The following is a 21,338-nucleotide window of genomic DNA, read 5'->3' as shown; positions in this document are numbered from 1 at the left end:
GCAAGGTCCAGATTTAAATGTAATAAAAAAAAACATTAAAACCAATGGCCACTGACACTCACCAAGTACAAGTACTACAAGTCTTAGCCATGTTATGCCGATAGCCGTCAGTCACCCAAATGTTTTTGTTGTTTTTCCCAAAAATGTATTGACTGGTAGATCAACCACAGAATCCGAAGGTTTTCCATGGGCGACCTGGATGGGAGGACAACACGCAACCTCGTATGAAGGACCCCAGGAAAAATCAGAGCACAGGTTCTTCCCCTGCGATGCAACAAAGCAGCCATGAATACACTTTTTTATCTATCATTATTTTGAAGTCCAAATCAGAGAATGCATTTTACAACTTTGACCTCCAAGCCCAATTGAGAAAATCCGTGGAATTTCCACCAAATAAAAAAATGAAAACAGAACTTAATCATAGATAGACAGCATTTAACATAAAGAAACGGTAATGCTTTTTCTCCACGCAGATGAACTATAAATTAATCAGAGGTGTAATATTTTATTCAGGCGGCCTCCGTGGCGAACGGGGCACCCATATGTCTCTCATCTGTCTAGTCAGCCGTGGCATGTGTGACTGAAGTGAAAGAGAAAGAGAGCCTCTGACTGCCTGCAACGCAGCTCTTTGCTGCTGCTCAGTGTCACTGCCACTCACCCGCCGTCCTGATGTGTTCGTTCCCCTCCACCACCATTAATGTCACTGTATTCCGACATGCTTGTAAATGGAAACCAATACAAGACCTCAAACTGGAGGGAAAAGGGGGGAAGCTTCATTTATGTTTCGGGTGCACGGGGAGGCTTAAAAGACTGAACAAGAGTGATATTCCTTTGCGTACAAGTAGGTTTGCATCAACTCTCTGAAATGGTGCTTTAAAAACTTTTTTTTTTTTTTGCTTTCATAACCTAGTCTGCAACTGAACTTAGCCAGTTGTTATCCAACTAGGCCGGCTGAGGCCCCACAGTTGGTGAATGGAGATGTTTAAAGCGCACTGAGTGACAAGGTGCATAAGAGGTCAGCATTCTAGAGGGGCGACCAATTGGATCATGACCCATGAGGGACAGATATGGGCAAGGGATTTAGCCTCAAAGGTCACACCGGGGTCAAGGAGTGTCTTGCATTCCAGACCCTTAATCCTTTCCCTGCTGTCTGGAACGCTGGCCTTCACCGTTCAACACATCCATCCCCACATGAACAAAAACACACACACACACACCTCCTGAATATGCGGCGCCTAAAACAAACGTAGCCCTCATGCGTCCACATCGTCACCCTACTATTTGCCTTGAGCAGAGAAAGTGTGGGCTTAAGGTGCCCTCTCACTCAGTTTTCTGACCTTCCACTTAACCACCCACCTCCTACGGGGGCCATCAGGTTTCTCCTCTGCTGAGACACCAGAAGGGCCGGGGATGTAGGTAATTTGTCAGGGGGAACCCAATCCCCGCCGTTCATGCTTATATGCGGATGTGTCTCTGTGTCAACGGTCGAGCGTGCACCGGCGGCTTTCTCTGGCAATCTCTCAGACCGTGTCGCCAGTCCAGGCGATCCCAGACTGCTCAGCGTCAGCGGCTGTGCAAGCAGTGACCATGCCGGCAGTCATGAAACCGCGAGCCCGGGCATCCCGGTCACGTCGAACCAAGCCATTTATCAGCCTTCTGTGAAATGCATGCCATCCAACACCGTGCAGCGTTTTAGCCCGCCTCTGTTGAACACATAAATCTTACACGCGGCGCGGACGATTTCGAAAGCCAAACCTGTTGACATTTACTCCCCCGGTATCCCAACACACACTTAAAACCCACAAACACAGTGGCAAGGTTGCCCCTGCTGTGGCTTGGACTGAAACAGTTTGTGTGCAGCGACATGCCCTAAGCAGCAGCCTCTGACTGTTTGTGTTGGAGCAGCCCTCCTGCTGGGCTTTAGTTGAACCCCCACCCCCCTAGCCCCCTACTCACTTGCTATCCCACTACGCTATAGCAAACAGAGCCAAATAAAACACGGGCTAACATAATGTAGCAGCATGTCAGCGGTGGGCCCTGGAGCAAGTCTGAAACATGACCCACTCTGTACCAGCCATTAGGACAAGAGTTAAAGCAGCTATGGTTTCTCTCCAGCCGCACGGCCCTTATGTTGCCCAGTGCAGGGCCTGTACGCGTCTGCTAGCAGCAGATTGAGTGATGTATCCTGTGTGGCGATGGCGTGTACAGAGGACCAGAGGCAAGTCCCAGTAGGGGACTATTTCTCCCTTGGCCTGCAGGCCACTGCACTTCATCAGTCTCTCCAGTGAGAGAGGTCCGCCACTGGATCGCAAGACGTGACTGAGCTTACACAGAAGCCAAGAGTGAGGAAAACCCAGAAAAGACACAAACTGAACCCAAACAACGGTGTTCCTTTCAGAAAATATCTTACACTATTTCAGGCATACCTATAATTTCAACATAAGTGAAAATTACACAGAATCCACTGGGTACAAGTTTCTATCGTTTGAAGATGATTATCAGACTATGTTGATATCAGTACATAGCGGCAAAATCTGTGGATCATACAGTTTGTTCGGATTAAATTGTTAACACGGTACTTCCCAGCACGGGTAGGTGCTACCCTATTTGTGCCGCTAGCAAAGTCTTGTTGAAGAAAACATTAAAGAGAGATTAATGAAATGCTGATCGCTTGTAATCGCTCGTGTCACTAAAGCAGGGAGGAATCCCGTCAGAGGGAACACCGAGCCGATTTTTGCCTCAGAGACAGAGTTAAAAGGGTCACAAGCACATGGGCACATGTCAGAGCATTTGGTCTGGCACAGTTCCTGGGCTCAGATGCAGGCCACGGGTACAGATTCAGTGAAGGTGAGAAATACCTAGCCTTCTCTTGTGTGGATGGTGACTCCAAAGCGTGAGAGGCATGTAGGGAATTTCTCATGCCTCAGCAGGAAGCAGGGATCTCTTCTCACTCTTTGCACAGATAAATTCAGAAGGCATGCCGCTCAGAACCTTGCTAATGTTGCAGTATGCAGCTTGGCTGTGCGAATTGAGTAAAAGAAAGTTGGATGACAATTTTTTACTCAGAAAAAGAAAAAACGTCACATTGTATGTACCAGATGCAGCTTTCATGATATTGACACATGGTTTAAAACACCTTTTAAAAGTGTTTATATTTCTTGGTGTTTTAAGTCATTTTTTTCACATTATAGCCACAAGATACACATGGCAACACAAAGTGGTGTGCAACCGTAAAGTTGACTGAACATGGTTTTCAACATTTATTACAGATAAAACTCTGAAATGTGGCATGCATTATTAATTATACCCACGTTTTTTACAGCCTCTAACAGGTTTTCTTCCATGATCAACCCATGTTTATTATTCTCTCACCTGAGCTGTGGATCTCTGCAGCCCCTCCAAATTTACCATGGGCATCTTGGTTGGCTTCTCTTACCATCTAAAAAGATACCTTTAGTTCTTTGCAAAACTATTTTTTTAGTTCTTTCTGTCTAAAATAATGAAATTCCGCTTATCGCTCCTTTAAGGTAATTGGAGGCAGATGAGTGTCTTCTGTGGAGCCATGTTAATTTTCCTTCCACTTCACAATTATGCAGTTATTTTTTTGTTTTGTTTTTTAAAATTCCAGTGAAATTCTTTGGGATTCCTATTTATAATTCACCAAAATGCAATAGTTTAATTAATCCCTATCAAAGCCGTAAGACCAAATGAAGATTCAGGAAGAAAATTAGGTTTTAGGTGGCTTGTCAAAACAACAGGGTAGTTGAAAAGTTGAAAGTTTCTTAAAACGTGATGAAAAGTAGCAACATGTCTCTGAAGATTGGGGCACACAGGAATAAGGAGACAGAACTTGGCCTAAGGCGTAATAATATGACAGACTTACTTCACCAAAAAGAGCATTTTTGTGAGAAATGTAAGTCTGGCAAAATTTGGAGTCTGGAAACCAAGCATTCATGAAGTGTGTGGAAAAAAACTCAATAGAAACAGTTCTATTCTGGCCAGTCCCAAACTTAGGTGGACAAGGGAGGAGCGACCACTACAGACTGGGCTGCGGCAGCAATCGTGACACGTTGAGCCTTTTTCAAGCTTTAGGGGTTGAATCATTGCTTTGTGAAGTGAGGACGAAGCTTTGGGAGGAAAATAAGGAAGAATAATCGGGAGAAATGGAACATGAGCCAGAGCAGGCGAGGAGAGTTGGTTTACAGTGCAATCAGCATTAAGGAAATTGGTTTGCACTAGCTCTTTGAGTAGAGCGAAGTGATTGATGCTAAGTTAGGCTAGCAGGAAGGAAGTGGAGAAATTAGCAGCAGGCCAGGGCACTGAGAGCTGTCAACTACTTCCTAGTCAATCTAGGGCTGTGCAGTACCCTGCATCCACTGCCAGACTTCACATACCACTTGTGTTGGCATTTCATAGTTAGAATTGTGCCGATATGATACATGTACATAACGCACAAAGCTATTTTGAAGTGATTCTCTTTGTCCCCTTTCTTGAGCATAATTCACTCGCCGCTGCACACGAGCACTTCAATGGGACTTCACAACACCACAGCTGAGTCTCCGGGGCACCGTGTCAAAAATTGGCTCAACGCTTGCCAACAGTGTAGCCATGTCAAGCCCACTGACAATAGTGGTAGTAGCATGCAGGCACCGTAATTAAGCCCGGCAACAGAGGACAGATGCAAAGGGGGGAGAAGACACAAAGATGCCCTTGATACCAGAGTGTCGCGTTGACAGCATTTCCTCTGACAGCCTCATCTCGTCGGCCACCACAGAAGCCCTTACGTCTCCTGACATGTGGTTTACTCATCCCTGCCATGATTCTATGTTGCCTCAACATGACGAGAAAGAAGGGCTGAAAAGGAGGAGAGATCGAGTTTGGATGCAAAGATATTATGACGGCCAGTGGTGGCTTGTAATAAAGGTTAAGAGAAAAAAAAAAAGGAATATGTGACCATAATTTATTGGTTTACAGAGTTCTGATATCTGATTTTTGGGTTTTAGAACAAGGATAAGTAAATCTGGAGTGCACAAAAACCAGAATACAATAATAACAATACGGACATGTGAACCAACATATTATATTCTTCTGATGGGGCAAAAATATTTATTTGATCTCTCTGAGCTGTTGCTACTAAACTCATTATGGCTACCTATACACATTGGTTAGTATACATCTAACAATAAAAAAATCCTTCTCACAATTTGCTTTTGTGTGTCTTCAAACTCCTCAAAGTGGCGAGTGTGTCCAAACTTAACCTTTTTACCTTTGCGTACAGAATTTAAATTGCTATAGAGCAAGCTTTATGTAAATTATGGAGAGTGTCACTTATGTCAGTGGGTTTGTTTAAATAGTCCTTGAATCAACTGGGTCAATTACGCCACAAGAACACGTATGTTGTCATCTCCCAGTGATGCTATGTGTATTTTACTCCAGGAAAAATACACTTATTTTTGCCTCCAGGTCCTTATTGACATTATTTTTGACGTGTTTTAGGATAAACTTTGATCATGTATGGAGGATAATAGAGGGCCAAGTATAGAGCAAGAGCTGCATGGCCTGCTGCTGAGGAGGCCGCCAGCTGACCGAGTGAAGATGCACAAAATCCAGTGTCCTTGGAGACGCTTTTCTTTTGGGGGACAGGATGAGTTCTTTACTGCTCCTTCTACACAAAGTGTATGCACACATGTAGGCAGAAGACAGCAATGTACAGAAATGGCTGGATCTACTAAAGAGCAAAAATTCTTCTATGGGGGTAAAGAATTGATGGCCATCCTGCCTAAGAGGCCTCTCCTCCATCTGTGGCACTTCTCTGAGATAAGATCTGAGGTGCTAAAGGATGCGGTGTGGACTAGTGCCATGACCAAGTGCAGCAGTTGGCCATCATGGAGACTTTGGACAGAGGCTGGTGGGAAGACATTGTTGGCAAAGCTATACTGTTTTTAGGCAAGTCTTCCAGCTGCTTGACCATAAGGAGTTCTCTCCTCCTAAGTGCTCTACATCTGAAAGAAGATTGTAATACAGCAACAACCTCTTGACAAGAGAAATGCAATTTTGTTTCAATATTTTACCCAAATGGAAAAGGTTTTTGTCTGGTTGTCAAGTATGCACCAATTTATGTGCGCCTCAGTGCTGGTTTACCAAATATTTAAAGGATAGTCAACTTTTAACTCCTTTTGAAAAATCTCAAGTAAAGTATGTCATTAGTATATTTAAATGATTACTCAGAGCAGTTTCCAGATCAGCTCTGATTTTCAAGGAGGCCATAACTGTTCAAAGACATGCTTTCAGGAAATTTTCAGGAATTTAGACCGAGTAGTTGGCAGGTTATCTATAACATTCTAATTGAGAATTCTATTGAAAAACAAATTATGTTACACCATACCTTCCCAAATACTAGCCGGTAAGTTTATAGAAGTTTGAAAGTCAATACGACGGTCAGACAGCTTCTTTTGCTGGGAATGCTTATTGATCATACAAATTTCTGTTTCCCGTGAAACGTTACTAGTAATGGACCTGTTTGACCATAGTCTTTGCAAATTTCTAGGTTGACAAGTTGTTGTTTGTGCTTGAAAATCCCTGAATGACTATACGCAGCAGAAACTGTTCGTATGCCTGAGAAGGCACCAGCTGAATACATTTTGCAACTATCACTGGGTGCAGATTGACAGAAAGATAAATAAAAAGCTGATTATCATTTTGGATGACTGTGGCATCTTTTTCTTTCCAGGCCAACGCGCTCCGTATTTTGTGTTTCAAATGACATGCGAAGTTGCAGAAAACTAAAGCTGCCATAACTGTTTTGATTGACAGTCTAAATGCAAACTGACTGCAGAATAAGTTTAATTCCAAAGATCTTGTCTCTTGCTTAACCATTCCGGATTCTGACATGCAAAGTGCGTTTATAGAGATTGCATGGCAAAAAAAAGGGCATTTTTTTGTGATTTTTAAAGAGAGGTTGAGTGAGACCGGTTTAGTGATGGCCCTTACAAAGAAGTACATTTTTCAGAAAGCACTCCAGTTCTTTCAGGCAGGATTGAGTTAATGTCCCTCTCCTCCCTCCAATCCTCTCATCCCTTCGCTGCTCCTCCTTTTTTACCGTGACTGCCTGGCTTGATTTATCTGGTGGAAGGAATTCTGCGCAGCGCTCTGGCTCTGGTGCTATCCTTATACTGTAACCTTTTCCCCTCTCCAGATGTTCCTCGCTCAAAACATGGTAACGATAACCCCTTAAAATCTCCCGGACAAACACATCAAGTGGTCTATAAGTGTTTACGTGGGCAGCCGGCGACACAAGCGACACTAACAGTTGCGGAAACGGCGGGGGGTTTGGGAGAAGGAAAGAGAGAAGGAGGCTTGTTGGAATGGCCGAAACCATTACAGCAGTTTCCTGGGATCTAAGCACCTGGACTGATTTATCGGATCCAACGTTTTCACAGAGATATTTTCCTGTTACATGCTTTTATTCCAGTGCTGTACATCCCAGCAAGGTCTGCTTGTATAATTCTCATGCCTCTACAGTACAACACTGGTTTTCAATGCTGACTCCTCAAGGCACAGTGTCTTGCTTCTTGTTTTCCTGCTGCTGCACACCTGACTGAAATGAACTGAGGATTGCCAGACTTCGGCAGCAACCGGTGTCATGAAGAGGAGGTAATGCAATCGTTTTAACCAGGTATGCTGGAGCTGAGACTAAAATATGAAGGACACTGGGCCCAGAGGTACAAGATTGAGAACCACTGTACTACAACACCTGGAAAAGTCTTGGAACATACCATATTTGATGTCTTTGCAAGATTGACAGTCTGTTGCAAAATATAAAAGTTTGTTCCACTCTTGGTGAACTTGGCAGGGTGCCAGACCATTGTTGCCCAAGATCTTGTAATATTAAATCGCAACTATATCTTATGTCAAAGTGAAGTCAATCTTCTGAAGTGCCGCCTATTTGCTACTTGCATGGGCTTGACCGGCAAAGAAATACAAACTGTTATTAGGAGCAGGGGCAGACTGGCGAAACAATTCAGGCCAGGAATTTCATATCATCCCAGGCTCCACCACCAGCACAACATCACCTGCAGGTATGCTTTGTGCTCTTATATTGTCTCTGAAGGTTCCTGCTCTGACTCCTTATTGCTGCTGTTTACCATCTCCATGCCAGCAGGAGCTCTTGCAGCACTACTGCTGTTCACTGAATTGACACTTCTTTCCTTACCACCTTTGTAAAAAAAAATAATAATAAATTAAAAATCTATTCCATCTGTTCAAAGTTACTAAGTGACTATTATGCATTGGCTATATTCATATCACAACAAATATTTTCTTAATCTCAGTGGGATTTTACCTAGCTAAAGTTAAATACAATAATATAACAATGACTTAAATATTTATATTTAGTAGATGCAGGGTAGACTAAATCTGAAATCCTGGACATTTTAGCATATGATAGACAATGATAAACACAACAATATGGATTAGTCAACTCTGGGCAGGAATATTCTACACTGATCAGAAAACAAACAAAAAAACGTGTGTGTTCTTAAAAATCTTGTTAAAATCTCTTTCAATAGACCTGGATAAATTAGTACAGCGCTATAGCATCTACGTTATTTGGCAGAGAAAAAAGTGACAAAATTGCAGCAGTGTCTCGTAAAAGCGTAACTTTGCGTGCAAGCTGAGTTCACAAAGACACGACACTCCATCTTCAACCGTTTGTGTTTGCACAAAGACGGTTTGGGCCAATCACGTTGCAGTATTGTGGTTTAAGGTGGGACATACCTATGTGATGAAAGCAAGAGCAGTTGAAACCAAAACAAACATGGCAGCACAGGAGGACGTACCTCAGCTCTATTTTGCAAGAATCCATGATTTCTTCTTTGATAGTAGAACAGCAAGAAGCGCCTAGCTTACCTTGCTTTGGTTTCTCACAGCAGCTGCTGCACACGTTTTAATTTGATTGGCTAAAACCAACCTTTGGTAGGCGGACACTAGGTGTTGCTTCGTCCAATCAGCTCCGAGAGTTCTTCTGAATGTCACTCCTTTCCCTAAACGGATTGAATGGGAGCAGTCCCAGATTGATAATGTGCAGAACGCAGAGTGCTATACGTTATCAATCTTGCCGGCCAGGTTAGAAACAGTGTAAACATTTAATATCTGCTAATATAATATACCACATTTATGATAAATTGCTAAAAATTATTTTTCTTCACTTGTCTACACATACATATTAAAAACAAATTGTCCTGAATTATTATGATCTTAATTGGTACTTGGTGACAGGAAGCAAATGTGCATGTTTAGGTTTAGTCCTGTAACATAGCTGTACAAACAGTGATTTATTAAGGTACCTTTTAAAGACATCAGATCAAGGGAACGTCTTGTTTATACATGGTTCTACACACTTTACACAATATTTATACACAAAAGAGAGCATATATGAAATTTATTACGCATGGTTATACTTTTAACAACAACAGATATTATATGTCCTTTCACGGATAATAGAGGATGAGCAGAAGAGATAAAAACATAGTAATGATGACGATGATCCCGCAGAGGATGATGGGGGAGTGAGCTATGTCAGGGACCTGACAGATTTAACCGCCTCAGCCAATATTTGTCACATTCAGCGTGCATGAATTCTTGATTTGATGTGCCTTAATTGATTCGGCTCTGCCTGTCCCCGTCTGTCTGTCTGCCCCCTCTCACTCACTGCAGTTTTCTGACAATCTACCATTACATTTCTCAATTCATCTGCCGGTACGAGGGACGTGAGGAGGAGGCAGGCAAAAGTGAGCACATAGGAGGAGGAAGAGCAGCCGGCGATGTTGCCCTCCTGTGACCTCCCTCGTGATATAGTGAGCCTCCAAATGGCGGACATGATGGAGGATCGAGTGCTTCAAAGTGAGCCAGGCAAAGATAAAGCCCCAACAGGCCTCTTACATGATGAACGGGGTTTTTTCAGAAGTAAATATCCATGATGTCGCTTCCATGACACCCAGGCCCCAAAGCGCAGGCCTAACACATGTTGCATCCCGTAACCGAGAGGGAACATATAGGAAATGAAGGGGGGGGCGAGGCTTCTCTGAAAGTACTGAAGTATTTTGAAGCGCCGCTTTGTATCGTATTCCTTGGGTCGGTATTTGTACATTCCTTTCATTCAGTAATAACAAAGGAGTGGTGACCATCGCTCAGTTTTCTTTTTTTCTTTTTTTGCAGCTTTTGTAATTATGGATTTGCAGGTGTTTTTCATTTTCGGTTAAAATTTCACTTTTAGCTCAAAGCGTCCAGTTGCCATGGTGTTCTGACCAAGGGTAGCCATTGTATTTTACCTATACTGTGTGAGTGTGCGTGTGTTTTCATAGCAGAGTTGTCGCGTCACACATTTACCTTGGTTGTACTGAAATGAGCGCTGACAATTACAGCCAAAACTGAATCCTCTTCCTTTTTTGTCTTGGCAGAAGCATGCACGGTTGCATGGCTCCCACTACAAGTGATGCCCTTCTCCTCTTCTTATCCTTGGGCTCTGTAAATGGTGGAAAAGTGAAAGGGTTGAACAAAAACGTGCCCCATAAATACCTCGCTCTGTCTGCATGTCAGAAGGGGCGATGGCTGTCACAGACCATTTTAAGCAGAAACAAATGTCTGTAAGAGAAATCTATTGGTCAATATCTAGTTATCTACTTATGTGCAACAATAAATAAATAAATAAATAAATAAATAAATACAAATGTGAAGTTAATGAGCTTGTCTGTTGTCTGTCATGATGTGGAAACATGCTGTTTCTTTGCATGTAATCAGTCTAAACCTTTTTTTTATTTTCATTTTTAATTTTTCTGCATAGTCTGCATCTAAATAAATAAACAGTGTAGTCTTTTGTTCGGCATTTTCGGAAGACGAATGTAGGAGGGTTTAAGTAGACCATTGTAGCTTTAATACAGGCAAGAGAGTCACTTTTTAAACTGGAACGGCTATATATCTCTAATGTATTGTCTATAAATACAGGGTCCTCACAAACTCTTTAAAAGCCAGAAAATGTATGGCATTTCACTGAATGATTTTGCATTCTGAGTAAGAATGGAATAAAATTTGTATTTCAGGATCATCTTATTGGTTGCACCATATATGTCTGAATTTTGCGATTAAGTCACTCTAATCTGACTGCTCAATCCATCCAACCCTCCATCCGTCCATCCGTTTGACCATCCATCCGCTGTTCCAGCTGTCTGCCCATCTATCGATCTACATTTCTATCTGTCCATTTGTCCATCTATCATGCGATTCTTTAGCCCGCTCATCATCCATCCATACTTCCTTAGTCCATCTGTTAATAGGTGCCATGTTGAAATCTTCCCCACTACAGAAATATGTGGCATAAACGCGTAGTGCATGACTCTTTCTGTAGCTGACCTTTCTGAAATGAAAAATGTGTAGGAACTCTGGTCATCTGCTATACTTATGGTGCATCTGTTACATCTCTAACTAAACAGTCATGACAGCTTAGAACAGATTCTCTCCGTCATTCTTCCAATATTTGCAGATAAATTTGACTTCAAACTTACTTTTCATGTTTCCAAATTAGGTTCGCGTTTGTGAGGCAAACAAGAAGAATGAGGACTTGTTTTTTTTTTTTGTTTTTTTTACAGCAAACACAGCAGAATGTACAGAACCTGTCAAGTTAAAATTTAAATGCATACTTGATTGCTTTTAAATTGGGTGCCGCTGATATGCTGCCATGATGTTAAGACTTCTTTGACAGGTGGTAAAAGCCTGAGAAAAACTTCTTCCAGGCAAAGATGTAATCGCAGTGCTGGGAGTTGTCATTTTTATTAAAAAAAGACTACGCTGCGTTCACTCCACTCCAACCCCCGCACATTATGCCGCTGTGCTGATGTCACATTGATTATGCTGATCATAAACTGCCTTTGTTTGTCCCCCGCTCTCTCCCATCAGTCATTTGTCCACCGGGACGAGCAGAAGTCACACTAAAAGCTCTCTTTTTCATGTTTTCCGCAATTTGAGGCTGTGCGGCAGATATCACTCGTCCCACTGGAGGTTAAGGCGGCTCCCCTTCTTCCAATGCATTCCAGTGTATTAATTGCTTTTTAATGTTTCCCTTCTCTCCTGAAGGTTGTTGCATACCAACAAATCAACAACAATAAGGTTCTTTTTGCTGCCGTTGGCCCCAGCCAGGACTAAAAGGGTATCCAGTCACTGAATAATCCATGTAGGGTGCATTGGAATGATGGCTTCAAGCTGGTAAAAGAGGAGCTGAAACAGGAGGCCATTTGGCTTTCTTTTTTGCTTCGTCCCAAGTGTCTTCTGGTTCCAGCTGTGGGCATGTCACAAAATGGGATTATGGTGCGAGCAAGGATGGAAAGATGTAACGCTGATCCAACAAATCCAGCAAACCCAATGAGCCATTGTGACACTCCCCATCCCTCTTGAGCCACAACTTCAGGAAAAATTAGTCTTTAGCATTCATTATTAATCTGGGGAACGGTTGGGATAGCTTTTTAGAGAAAGTGGAACAATCTATTATGCTTGAAACTCAGGAAAACATATTGTACCATATGCAAGTAAACATTATATTTTAAAGAAGCAAAAAAGAATACTCACTCATTTGTCATGAACCCTTTAACTGCTTTCATGTTCTCAGATATTTAGATTTTTTTAGATGTATTTATTAAATACATATTTTCATTTGACTATTTCTTTAAAGAAACAAAATATATTGTAAATACCTTTTTGTTTCTCAACACCAATGGTGCACCCCATTGATATAAAGTGCCCGTTCCATATTTTGTCATGTTAATATCAATACATTTTCCAAAAAGTCAGTGTATTGGGACATTAGACTGACAAAACATAATGTGTGTGTGTGTGGGGGGGGGGGGGGGGCACTACCTGGAAGGTGTGGTATGCATTTGTGTCCCATTTGCTCTGATACCCCTAAATAAAATCATGTTCAAGCCATTACATTGACAAGTCACTTAATTACAAAATAGTGTCCAACTGTGTGAAACTTATCAACAAACAGCATCATAAGGAGCAAGGAACGCAGCAGACAGGTCAAGGAAAACTCTGTGGAGTCAAGTCATCACTGAGAGAAAACTAAGACATCTCATTGCAGTTGCAATGCAGCAGAGGAACTAATGTGCAAAAAGATTTTTGGTAACGTGCAACTAACATTTGCCTTTATGTGTCGCAGAGGACTAAAACCGCCCATAACACCTATGAAAAACGTCATCCCTACATTAAATGATGCTTGCGGCAGCGCCATGTTGGGTGGGGGGGGGGGGGGGGGGTAGCAGGCTTCTCTGCAGAAGTGATAGGGAAGGTGGAGCTGATATGAGACGATACAGGAAGAAAACCTGCTGCTGCAAAGACTTGACACTGTTTTGCAAAGAAGAATGGGCAAAGACTTTAGCCTAGAAGAGTAGAGCTGGTAGACACCCAAACAGACGTGTAGTTGTAATTGAGGGAAACCACAATCATGTGTTACATTGTTCACATAAAACCCTGGCATAACTCATTGAGGTTTGTGTTTGTAACGTGTCGAAATGGTAAAAAAAAATGCCAAGAGGTGTGGAGGTGTTGCAATAGAGTAGTGACTCTGATATATTTAGGTCAGTATTCAGTTAAAACGTCTACCAAACAAAAGCAACGCGATGATCGGTTTCTGGCTGGCCTAATGCACTCTTTGATATGTTTGCTCATGAGAAACAGGAGCTCTCAGAGACGAAGCTGCTTCTCACCAACATGCCACTGTAACATGATTCCTGAATCAGATGGCAGTGTTATTATTTTCAGAATGCATTGATGGTTGTTTGACATATTTAGAGCTCACTTTAATCTACCTGCTGTGAAGGTCTGTCCCAGCATCCAACACTAAAAATTTGCAGCCAGTTTACAATTTTTTTCATACATCATTATTTTCTTGAAATATTAGCTGAGTTTTCATGTAGGCATGGTATTTTTTTTTTATTACTTGAAACTCCTCACCCAACACTTGTGGGGGCATTATAGATAAACGCCTACTGTGCACTCGTGTTTATCTATAATATTATTTTGGCCTGAGAAAGAAAAGTTTCACTTCTTGGGAAAGCACGGGTTGTTTGCATGCAAACTCGAGCTCCAACATTGCGTTGAGTGAGGAACATGGGGTGCAGAGGCAAGTGTTTGGAGCTTGAGTTACAGGGCCAGCATCTGCCATCCGGCCATCAGGCCCTCATATCCATCACTGGCCGATGGCGTGGTGCAGCCCAGCGTTTGTAAAAACACCCAGAGGAAATGGAGTCTCTAGGCCAGACAAGAATAAAATTAGCTTGATGACTAAGTTCCTCCTCGGGTCCCAGTGGGAAAAGAACTCTGCCATTTGTTTTCATTACTTCCCTTGGCTGCATGAGGGAGTGTGTGACTGCATTTGTGTGCGTGTTTGGTCGGAGTAAGCGGTTAGAAGTGTGCGTATCTGCTCACGATCCGGCAAATAGAAAGAGGGAAAACCACCATGCACAGTATGCACCCTAGGAAAGAAAAAAAACTGCACATTTTGTAATTTCCAGTCTTGTGAGGGTTTAATCAAACATATTCACTCATAAAAGCAGCACTTTGATTCCAAACCTCAGCCTGTGTATAATATTAGTGCTCGGTTCATGGAGGTGACATTACTGTTTGGAGCTGTTCCACCACCCCTCATGGCATACTATATTGGCTTTGGCCACTTTATTGCATTTGCTTCAGAATATCTAATAAACACACAAAGGTTATAAAAATTGATCTGCTCACAAATGTGTTTTCATTCATTACCGACGCAGTGACCTAAGCCAAGTTTTCCTGAACTAGATGTAGCTGACTTTGGTCAGCTCCTTTTATGCTAAAACTCCAGCATGTGAACACATCTAGCGTTGATAAGCTATGTTAAACTATCCTAAATAATCCTTTTCTTAAGATATATATAAAAAAAAATCAGATTAACTCTTCTTCTCGTTTCATATATTTAATTAAAGCAGTGGATCATTTGGACATCATCAGACAGAAATGGGATTATTCAACATGCATGAAACATGCAGTGAGACTACCTGCTTACTGAACTGACAAGCATCATCAGAGCAGAATGAAAAAATAAACAAGGTAACAAAAAAAATACAGGCAATAATTTGAATTTAAAAAGTGAATAACAAGTTAATCGCTCACCTCTCCTTCCTGGAGAGTGACAAAATGACCTCTGAACTTTACTTCCTTAGAAATGCTGTGCGGGGTTTTTTTTTTTTTTTTGGTTCTTTTCCCGTGTTTTTTTTTTTAAACACACATTCTGATGCTCTCTCTTACACTGGCCTCACACAACACGCCCGCACACATGCACCTCAGATTATTTCCAGCTTTTACCCAGGGTGTCTGCTAGGGCTGAAGTGAGGACATCTTGTAGTTCTTTAAAGCATGTAGCATTAACACCCTTGCCCCCTGTGTAAACCCCGAGTACTGACCCACACAAGAGAGAGAGAGGCACTCAGCTCTTTGTGACGCAGCAGCGTGCAACTCTTAGGCCTGAGTGCAAATATAACAGCATGAACCAACACTTTACAGTCGATGCTCCACTGAGCAAAGAATCAGTAAAAGGGAATATTGAATGTGAAGCAAAAAAAAAAAAAAACTGTATATAAAAACGTTGTGATTTCTTTTTTTTATGCATCCAGGATATGAGCGGAGAAAAAAAATGTCAGCAGGCCTGGACCTAGCTGTGTGAACAATGATATCGGCTCACACATTCAGTCTGCTGGTAATTTCTGATTTTTAACTTTGTCGAGGCCTCCCTCAGGCTGAATCCCATTTCCTAGGGTAAAGGGCACCTGGCACCTTTATTCAGATTGTGAATAAATCAAACAAAAAAAACTTTGGAACACACATTTCCAAAATAGTAAAAAATACATGTCAGTTCAGAGGTACCTGCTTTCTTTTAACATTTGCATATTTAGTTTGATCCTCTGAAATGATGACTGAGTTAACCATTTTCCTCCATCAGCCTACTATAAGGATCCAGAAAATAATTTTTGAAAGTGTTTATGTTTCAACAGTTCTGGACACGTCAGCTACATTCCTTCACAAATAAGCAGATAAAATACAAACTGAATGACTAAAAGCTTACAATAGAGTCAAACTATCTGTAAATTGTTTTTATTTAAAAAAAATTATATAAAAAATATTTTTTGTGATATTCGCGACATTCTTTGAAATTTTTAACACCAGTGGAAGCGGAAACACACATCCCGATACTGCGATCTAGACATGCGGACCGGCCATAGCATAATGCAATTAAAAATGCATTTATGGTCAGACAGAGGGAGCACAGATATCGGAGGAATTGCACAGCTTCCTAGAGCCATTGTTGCTGAAAGGGGGAAGTGATTTTCTCTAATGTATCTCTGTGTTGTGTCCTTGTCCTTGCGCAGCTGGCCTGCACAGACAAATTTAGGGGGTCCTGGAAAATGAGGGTCAAATCAAATGCGTCTGCCAGTCTGCGTGTGTGTATGTGTGTGTATGTGTGTGTATGACTTCAGCAGAAAAAGAGAGAAAAAGAGTTTGCCAGCGACATGGAAGTGAAATAAAGGAGAGAAAAGCTCTTTTTCCCTAGTTAAACGTACCCATGGGAGGCATGAGGGAGGGACCGAGAGGCTAGACCGAAAGGTTATGAACCAACGGTTCTCCTGCAAGGAGCAAGATTTACATCTGAGTCCTGAGAGCTCTGCCATGCTTACTTCTACTGCCAGTTAAAACAAATTGCAGCCATGTTTCAATCACCCACATCCTCACTTCGCTCATCTGTTTGAGGTCGGGCTTTTGGCTGCAGAGTAGTTTCTTTCTTAATTTCTCTTAAACATATGCTTTCCTCAAGTGAGATAATTTTCATCTGGAAAAGTCCCTACCTCTACCACAACCTTTCCAGCCCCACATAGGCTACACCCTCTGCTTGCTTCTCTCTCAGCTTATGTCATTTTTTTGTCTTGGACCTGGAGGGGCGTGAAATGGAAATGTAGGCTATCTATCGATATTAAAACTTTACACCTAACTACCAGCGTCCTGTAAGCAAAACAGAGGCAGCCACAGCAAACGTAAAGCTCTGCATCATGACATAGCCTGGGATCTGTGAGTGCATGAGAGCGGATAAATCAAACACAAACTCCCTCTCATGTCGGTCTGATTGCAAAGTTGCAGCAGAAATCTTGCGTAACCTGATATACCGTTTGATTTGGGTTGAAATGAGAGCGAGCGGCATCAGGCAGGGGCAGACGATGGTCAGGGGCAGGTATGGGGTCATTAGAGTGTCTTTTTCATGTTGCAGATTAGAAGCAGATGTTGGTTGGATTGCACCACCAGTGTCATCACTCACTCCACAGCTCCATCTCCATCCATACACATAATAAGACTGACATACAGAAGACAAGGGTATGAAAAGTTTAGTGCCATGTCAAGCCATCGTTGTAGCTACTCAGTAAGGACTGCAAAACTTAAGCTAAATTATATTATGGGGGGTGGGGGGTGGGGGGGACTTGAACATGTATCGAAGAATTTCACTCCGGAACAGATCTGTACCCGACTGGACCTTTGTCTTCCCACAACCTATTTCAAGTTCAATTATCATTTTTACAGACAGAAGCATGGTTGTGCCATGGAATCTCCAGTGTCACCAATAGTAGCCAATCTTTACATGGAAGAAATGGAAAAGAGAGCTTTGGGCACCTTCAGAGGAACACCACCAAGCCACTGGTTTAGATATGTGGATGACACATTTGTCAAAATCCAGTTAAAAGAAGTGGAAGCTTTCACAAGACACATCATCTCGGTGGACAAGAACATAAAGTTTACCGGAGAGGATGCCAACGACATCAAGCTACCTTTTCTCGACTGTTTGGTGAACATGGAAGGAGATGGAAACCTCAACATTGAAGTGTATAGGAAACCCACACACACAGACCAATATCTTCTTTTTGACTCACACCACCCACTGGAGCACAAACTTTCTGTCATCAGAACCCTACAGCATGTTCCTACTAAAATAGAAGGGAAGCACAAGGAACAGAAACACATCAGAGATGCCCTCCAAACCTTTGGGTACCCTAACTGGGCTTTTGTCAAATCAGCAAGAAAATCCAAAAGACCCGCTGCAGAACATAATGGTGAGAAGAATAAATGCAAAAACATCGTCATCCCATTTGTTGCTGGAGTCTCTGAAAAACTCAGGGGATTTTCTCCAAACACAAAATCCCAGTACATTTCAAACCAAACAGGACCCTCAGACAGAGGCTGGTGCATCCTAAGGACAAAACCCCCAAACCTAAGATAAGCGGAGTGGTGTATGCAGTTCAGTGCAGTGAGGAATGTTCTGATCTTTATATTGGAGAAACCAAACAACCTCTCCACAGACACATGGCTCAACACAGGAGAGCTACCTCCTCAGGTCAAGACTCTGCTGTCCACTTACACCTAAAGGACAAAGGACACTCTTTTGAGGACCAAAATGTTCACATTTAGGACAAAGAAGACAGATGGTTCAAAAGGGGGGTGAAGGAAGTCATTTACGTTAAAAGAGAAAAAACAACTTTAAATAGAGGAGGATGACTCAGGTTTCAACTTTCAAAAACTTACACAGAAATAGGTTTGATTCCTCCCAATTTTCACTATAATACTCACCTTCATGCAGGTGATCACAACATCTCCCCTGTAAGCCAGGCCAACAATGACCCTAACGACTCCCCATTGCAAAGGGGTGGACCAGTTTCGGTTTAATTTGCATGTTATCTAAGCCATAACAACGCCTTTTTGGGCAATAATATAAAGCTTGGAACTCCACACTACGCCAGACTTTTGTACTGAGAAAGCTCTCTGGGTGGGAAGAGAAACGTCTTCAAACTTCGGAAAAAAAGTCCAGTTGTTTTGTTTTTATCTCTTTTTTTTGGAATGTATCGAATAATTCAATTCAACTAAATTTTATGTATATAGCACCAATTCACAACACATCATCTCAAGGCACTTTACAAAGTCAAATTCAATCAAATCATACAGATTGGTCAAAAAGTTTCCTAGCAGATTGCATCAAGTCTTGACAAGCAGCATTCACTCCTCCTGAAACAGCGTAGGGCCACGGTGGACAGTCGACTGCATCGCCGATGGCTTTGCAGCAATCCCTCATGCAGAGCATGCATGAAGCGACAGTGGAGAGGAAAACTCCCCTTTAACAAGAAGGAAAAACCTCCTGGGTGAACACTCAGATCTGGCCCAAATCTGATGTTTTTTCAAGTCAGATTCAACCCACTTCGATATATGGTCTTAAAGCCGACTCATAGCTGATCATGACTCCCGTGAAAACGACCAAGACGGATTTCATGCAACTTTGACGTCACTCTCCATCAACATTTGACGCCATCTGACTTGCTGGCATTAGCAAATTAGATGGCAGTTGCCAACCCGAGCACTGCACAGTGGGGAGACAGCAAGATGTTAGACCTCATTGTGGAGTAAAACTTTTATTAAAGCCAAGTTGGACTGCTCGTGTAGGAACCGTTTGGATGGGTGATGTGTCGCACTGCCTTGCAAAATTTGTGTACAATCCTACACATGCAGAACTTTGCAATGCTGAAGAGTTTTCCACTTGTTGCAATCCATTGTACTGCATTTCAACGGGGGCAACTCGTCGTGATCTGCTTCCATTGCAAAGAGATTCAAAGAATTGTAACAAGTGTCCTGCCTTAGGAATGGAGAGGAAGGCAGAGAAGTTGTTTTTAAACTTCCTAAAGTTGTAAATGAACTCGGTCTCTGTGAAGTTGTTAAAATCCTTGCCCCACCATTCCTGACTGCACCTCCACATCCAAACAGACCTCTGTGCAGCCAAAGCTCCATAAAATGCCAGAACACAGAGTTTCACTCTATTTTTATTTGTGCGTCTCCCCCTCAGGACCCACCGTAACAGTAAATGCTGTCGGATGGGCACGTTAAACAGTAAAACCTATTTCTTACATGTTTTCTGGACCAAAGCGTTCTGGCTATGAATTAATTTTTATTGTTCTTTTGTGCATATGTGTCCGTTTGGTGCCGCAAATAGTTCACATTGGAGTCACATATAGGAACCATTTCAAACGTGAACGACCTTACAAAATAAAAAAATCAGATTTCAGAGAAAATCGGAATAGAACATTAATACCTGCAGCAGGAATGTAGCCTTATTCATACACGTTGGGGAGAGAAGGGCTGGCTCATGTATAATAATCCAAAAGAAAAAATACTGTAAATGAAATTTATAACGAAGTGAATTGTTGTTCCATAAAAAGCTGTCAAAATCCACAAAGCATCTCAATGTGCCCCATCACAAAACAAAACTTGGATAGTATTGAAAAGTTTGAGGAACACATGTTTGAGGTACATGTGAGGGCCTTTACACAAATGCACTTCTAGTTTCGACATTACACTCAGGCAGTCTTGTAGACAGCTCAGGGGTCCTATCAGGTAGTAACACAGTGTACCATAATGTTTGAATATCCATTGAGCGGAGCAGCTTTGTTGCTTACCAAAGTCGTACGTACACATTTTAACAGATTTTTGAGCGCATTGTACCACATAAAATTGGTCAGTAAGCACAATTGTAATCATTTATAAGGCGCACCAGATTATAAGGCGTACCATAAATTTTTGAGAAAATTTAAGGATTTTAAGTGCACCTTATAGTTCAAAAAATACGGTACCTCCATCCTGAATGAATTGACTGACAAACGGATGGATTTATTTTTTTCTTTCAGTGTGGATTTGCAAGGAATAATGGAAACTGGTTACTACGCTGAGAAAGCTTGAAATAATTACAGATGCTGGGAATCGACGTGACCAAAGAAAATTTAATGACCAAAGCATTTTATTCTCCAACCCAAAAACTGTCATGATACAATTTGTGAATGACAGGATGCAACCAACCAACAGGTTTCTCTCTAAACTAAGCAATATACGTTTGTTTCATGAGCACATCACTGGTCCGAACACCAAAACAGCAATAATGACTAAAGAAGAGTAACAAGTTAAGAGAAAGTCCACAAGGGCATCAAATTATCTCTTACGTACATCACAATTTGAATAGCACCATGTGTTAAAATGTTTATCTAATTGAAGAGACTCTAAGTAATACGAGACGACTACAGTGTGCTTTATCTTGTATTTGACTGGCCCTAGGAACACTTGTGACACAGAAAGTGCCCTACCAGCTGTCTCTCTGGTCAGTTGCTCAATATCGGCTTTTCTCTTTTGTATGTAAGTAGAAGCTCTCAGTTTCAAAGCTTTCAAATGAGACACTACAGTTGTTAAAT

General features: G+C 41.9%; 1 long non-coding RNA gene across 1 annotated transcript in view; it reads right to left on the bottom strand.

Annotated features, from left to right (window-relative positions):
- The window catches only part of LOC110368925, a 54,630-nt gene that overhangs the window by 3,124 nt on the left and 30,168 nt on the right, over window positions 1-21,338 (bottom strand). Inside the window, exon 3 of the long non-coding RNA XR_004931535.1 lies at window positions 10,387-10,522. This is a non-coding gene — a long non-coding RNA (uncharacterized LOC110368925). The remainder of the gene's footprint in view (window positions 1-10,386; window positions 10,523-21,338) is intronic.

Source organism: Fundulus heteroclitus, chromosome 8 (genome assembly GCF_011125445.2).
Source record: "Fundulus heteroclitus isolate FHET01 chromosome 8, MU-UCD_Fhet_4.1, whole genome shotgun sequence".
Lineage (NCBI taxonomy): Eukaryota > Metazoa > Chordata > Actinopteri > Cyprinodontiformes > Fundulidae > Fundulus > Fundulus heteroclitus.
The sequence above is the reverse complement of the archived record's forward strand: the minus strand, read 5'-3'. Positions and strand labels throughout refer to the sequence as shown.